This window comes from Cicer arietinum, chromosome 5 (assembly GCF_000331145.2).
Source record: "Cicer arietinum cultivar CDC Frontier isolate Library 1 chromosome 5, Cicar.CDCFrontier_v2.0, whole genome shotgun sequence".
Classification (NCBI taxonomy): Eukaryota; Viridiplantae; Streptophyta; class Magnoliopsida; order Fabales; family Fabaceae; genus Cicer; species Cicer arietinum.
Genome location: NC_021164.2, coordinates 5717194 through 5723566, shown reverse-complemented (window position 1 = coordinate 5723566; position 6373 = coordinate 5717194).

The following is a 6373-nucleotide window of genomic DNA, read 5'->3' as shown; positions in this document are numbered from 1 at the left end:
GATAATCGCATACTCTATTTTTTAAAAAATATATAAATTATCTGAGTAAAAAAAAATATCAGTTATGTTGAAATTATTAAAATTATAACATTTTTTCCTGGACATTTTAAAATATTTCGAAAATGCTCACGGTAAATACATGCATAGATAACTATTAAGAGAAAAAGACATAAAAATTATTTATTAGATTGAATTTTATTTTTTTTGTGCATTACATCTATGGTAAATATATGTGTCGAAAAAATAATAATAATAATAATAGTAATAATAATAATAATAATAATAATAATAATAATAATAATAATAATAATAATAATAATAATAATAATAATAATAATAATAATAATAATAATAATAATAATAATAAAGTGGAATGTGATGCATAGATTTTCAAGGGAAAATGTCTCTTGTTTGAGGCAGCTAGTTGCAAGTTAATGGTCAAATATTGACCTTTATAATAAATATCAATTATATAGTGCCCTGCTCAGCTCACGGACCAAAGTGTGGTGAGGACAAAATTATAATTTTCTTAACGTATAATTGAACTCAAAAGTAGTCCATCCGGTGAAACTTTAAACCATCACATATAATTCTAAAAATACACATTCAGACAAAACAATAACTGCATTTTTTTTGGGTACTTCTAAAGTGATTTTTGGATGGGAAAAGTTTCTCTCATCAAATCAACTTAAATTGTTTGAGGAATTAAGTGCACAAAAAAAGTAAAGCCTGGCCATAGTTTACTACCATTCCTTCACATTGAAATATTGTTACTATATCAAAGGGCATTCATCAACCATTCGTTTCCTTCCTTCCATCTCTTTCTTTTCTTTGTTTTTCGTGAAGACCAAAAGAATTGTCATATCAAGAATCCTCACTGGAGTGTACATAAAAGTGATGACTCAAGAATTTATTATTTTATCTTATTAGTCAATCTAATAAATAATTTTTATGTCTTTTTCTCTTAATAGTTATTTATGTATGTATTTACCATGAACATTTTCGAAATATTTTAAAATGTCCAAGAAAAAGTTACAATTTTAATAATTTCAACATAATTTATATTTTTTTTTTATTCAGATAATTTATATACTTTTTAAAAAATAGAGTATGCGATTATTAATTATATAAATTTTCACTTACATTATAGTTAATATTTTATGGCCATATGGTATCACTTAAATGGTAAGATTTTGATATTGTAGAAAAAATTTAAATCAAACCTGAAACAATTGTAAAATTGTAATTAGTTCTACTTTGATTAATAATAATTTTTTATCCCTAAAAAAATTGTTAATTTTTTATAATTGAAATATTTCGAAAATTACATGTTTACTTAATTATTTGAAAACTTTATTTAAAAAAATTATTTGAATTTCAACCTTGCAATATCAAAAAACTTTATTTTTTGTCATTTACATCAAGTGGATTTTACAAAAACGTGAGTTGACAAAGAGAAACATATTTTTTGTCCCTACAAATATAACACTGTTCATTAATCCCTATAAAATTTATTGTTTGACATTCAATCACAAACCCAGAAAGTGATTTTCATCATTTTTATCAACCAAACAATTTATATTTTTCCTCACCCAACTCAATCTTTTTCCCTTCATTATTCATACATCATCTAATCCAGTTTTTTCTATCAATAAATCTACCTCCAACCTCATCTTTTCCCTCTATTATCTCAAAAAAATATCAACCTTATCTTTGAAAATTAACTATTTAAAGGGTTAACAAAATAGAAAATTAACCCGTAAAGGCTTAAAAAGGATTAAACTTTGAAAAAATTTCAAACGTCTCTTGTCGATTCATATTCAAAGATTTGAGGGGGTTATGAGATGCACCTAAGGTGTTTCATGTAATGGTTGAACGAGATGTTTCGGCTTGGAACGCGGTGATTAATCTTCATCTTTGAAAATTAACTATTTAAATAATTAACAAAATAAAAAATTAACCCATAAAGGCTTAAAAATGATTTTTTTTTTTTTTTTTGAGATAATAGAGGGAAAAGATGAGGTTGAAGTAAATTAACTCGTAAAGGTTTTAAATTATATATATCAAATTAAAAAAAAATTAAACCCGCGCAAAATGTGGGTAATATTCTAGTTTATACTTAAAACTAAACCACTCTTAGGATTTTTTTCTCAAGCTAAACCACTAAAAGAAATCTCATTTGAAGATAAAATACTCCAAACAAATTGACTTGAAACTAAATCACTCTGATTTTTTTTTTTTTAACATGTTGATTTTATGATGCAACTACATGTATTTTCTCAAGAAAATTTTCACCAATTGACAAAATCTCACAACACACATTGTATCATTGTCAACCAATGTCCATGTACTACTCAACACATAATTGTCTTAAATTTTACACAAGACAAAAATGATTCTTTTATAAAAAAAATTTATGTCAAACATGACATATCGTGCATCAGATACATTCCCAAGAAAAATATATCAGTCACAAATGACCACTTAAGTATCAACTTTTTTCTAGCCAAAACCTTTTCAAATAGTATTTTCCCAAAACCAAACCAAAATTTATGATACTAGATGTTGATGAGTTCAATGATACAAGAGCAACAACAAATTAAATGCTTAAAGAGTACAAGAGATTTTGACACCACATATTCACCCAAAAATCTTAAAAATGTATATATATATATAGATCGCCTCTTTTAAATATCCAACATTTAAGTAATTCATAGATTGTGAATGCTAAAGGGAACAACAAAATGGAGAGAAAGATTGGATGTGAGATGGTGGTGGTTTTGGTGACCTTTTTGCATATTTGGTTGTTAATTTTGTGTCATTGCTTCCTTATTAGAAATAATATTTTGTAAGTTGTGTATATTGTAATCATTGAAAGGTAATATAGAGTAAAAAAATTAATTAAAATTGTATAAAAAATTTGAATGTACATGACATTTATTTTTAAACATTTTTTTACTAAAGTGACACTTGTTATGAGAAAAAAAAAAAAAGAATACTTGTGAAAGAATCAATATTAAGCTTTGTGTGTTAGAAAATATATTACTAGATGTTAATCCGTGCGTTACATTGTAGAATTTAATATATCAGTTAGTATAAAATAACAATAATATATAATTAAAAGATAATAGTTTTGTTTTAGAGTATAATATACCCAAATCTTTATGTGCCTAAAGGTAAATTTATTTTTGAATAATTATATATAAACTTGATTTGTTTTAGTATAAAGGAAAAAGTTAAATATTGTTGAGTAATACAATTCATGCAAAATATTTACAACTTTAGAGATGCAATTATTGTCTTTAATATTTTTTATTTGTAAAATTGTTTTTATTCAAGTTTTTTGTTTTCACCGAAGTGTTTCTTCTAATAAGATATTTATTAACATTTATTGTTAAAAGTTGTATAGTTAACTAAAATATGTTCTTCATTTTATATAACATGTTATAATCTATTAAAACAATCTCTTTAGCTTTGTTCATGATACATCAGCATTCTATATGCCACGTAATTACAATTGTGTCACCTCCAATTAAATGTTGAGTTGTCAACTTAAAAATAATCATTTTCTTTTTTATCTACGATGTTTTTCCAAATCAATTTTGTGATAACTATTTTTTTTGTTTCATTTTTACCGTTTATTGATTTTTTTTTTTGAAATGTGTGGGTCCCATTCTAGTTTATATTAGTTTTGAAAAATTAGATTTATAAATTTATGGTTTTTTTTTTATATTTTAACTTTTATATGTTCATCGTAATTCTGTCAATCTAAGCATACGTTAAATGACATTATGTGTCTTGCGGTTTATTATTACATTCATCCGTGAGTGGTAGTTTTAAAAAAATAATGTTCATAATATCATTCAAAATATTGAAATAATTCTTCTTGTGTGCAAATATATGTGAAAACAACACTGCAAAGCAAAATAAAAACTTCTTAAGGTTCAAAAACCTTAAATAATAATAATAATAATGTTTTTTACATAATAAAAATGTTAGTTACACAAAATTGTCAAGCTAAATAAAAATTCAATACAAAAATGTAACCAAATTCTATAGTTATGGTATTTTGGATGGAGAAGAGTTTCAATTGTTTTAATTATTTCCTCTAAATGATTAGAATGTGAAATGAAGTTTTCAAATAATTATTTGACATGGTCAAAAAAATTTAATAGTGGGTTGCAAAAAATTATAAACAAGAAAAATTTGTGGATGTAAGACATGCATTTTTTTTAAGTGAATAGTAAAATAGTTAAAAGTTATTAATTTCTACATATTTAATATTATTCTTTTTTTTGTTTCGATTATGATTTGTGTTTTTTTTTAATTATAAAAAAAAAATGATATGAGAGATGCAATCAATATCATAGAGAAAAGATTCACCTCTTATGCGATAATAGTTATATATGATTTTGAATAATAATTGATGACATATGAACAATATTATTATAGTATTTGTGAACTGAGAATGTGTCACAAAAATAGGTGTAGTGTGACACCCTAAATCCCAAAATAATATATATAATAATTTATATCATATTTCTATAAAATTTGCAGCGGATAAATAAAAATATGTTTCCAAGAAAATAAAAACTTTAATTTTTAATTTAGGATATCATGTTTCTCAAAAATCAAAAGGAACACTTTAACTTCTTTACTCCATAGTGCAATCTCAATAAGCTTGAATCAAGTATAATTACTCGATTTAATTCTAAAAACCTACTAGTACTTAAATGGTTTTCAAACAAAAGTCGTTTCAAAATAAATAAGTAAAATACAAATTACAACCCTTATTCCCGGTATCACCTATCAGAGCACGGTTCCTCCCAAACTTGAACTCCAAGACTTATTAACCCGTAACAACTGCGATTTTGCAAACGCAGGGTCAAGCCAGTCAAACACAAACAACGAAGGAGGTGAGTTTCAAATTCATGTTAATAGTATAATATAAGTAAGAAGAACACGCAACAATCATAATAGACCATATCATAATCACATTACGATATATCAAAATATTTAAGTAAATAGTATCATATTATAACATCAAATTCACTCAAGTAAGATAATCATCTCATTATAATATACAACAAATCATCTAAGAGTAATTATTATTACTTTTGAAACACATCAATCACCACAAAACAATCACAAGTAAATGCAATGCTATGCATGAGCTTAGACTCTACTTCACAATGTGGTACCATTCTAACTTTGAAGTACTTGGTTAGGAGGCTTGATACTATGCCACCATCCCGGTGGACGGACAATTCAAATTGGCCCTGTCCTCATAGATCCCCTCAACTCAACCCGAGACACATATACGTGACAGTCGAGGTAAACGTGTGTTGCGTGGTAGCTCCCGACATTTGGAGTGCGACCTCCAAGTCACCTAGGAATTCCCCACCCGAATACTTCCAAGGTCTAACAATCTTGCCTTAAGGCTCGACAACAGACCGCCACGATCAGACTCATTCAGTTGTACCTCCCCGGAATCACTAGGCTTGTCAGGCCCTACCTATATGATGACAGAATAATCTCCACTTCACAAATTCACATTATTTATTTTCTCCCCTCATTGGTATATGATACTCCATTAATACCGTCATCTCAGACACAAATTGAAATCACAATATTCTCATCAGAATTTATAACATTACTATAATAAATCACACATCATCATCATCATCCCATAAACTCATCACAATTTATAGAATCACTATCATCAATCATACAACAACACATATATTCATCACAAATTTATCACATCACCATTATTAATCATACATTATCATCATTACATATAATTATCACAACACATCTATTTTTATTATAACATCATTTAAACTCATCTAATCAAACATATGCATAAAATTAATTCAACAACCAATATCACAATAATATCACACATCACACATTTAAAGAAATTAAATCAAATGTCACAATAATATCAAATGTCACACATTTAACGAAATTAAATCAAATATCACAATAATATCAAATGCCACACATTCAAACAAATTAAATCAATCAACACCCTACAAATATTTCTATTCTATATTTTAATCTCACAATTTCCATATTTTCACATTAATTAATTTATCCCTCAAAGGGCTACTGCCACACGTAGCGAGCCCCAGATGAATCGTTGGGAAATACGGTTTTCCCGTTCATCTCACAATATATTACACTCATGAATTCAAACGCTCTATCACCCCTTACCTTAATTTGACGCTTTCACACACGACTACGATTCCACGAGCAAACATCCTTTGTTCATTGACTCTTTGTCTTTCAATCGATCTAACTCGACAGTTTATGGGTAAACGTTAAAAATAAATTATGAGAACATCCTTTAAAAACTAAATTCGAAATT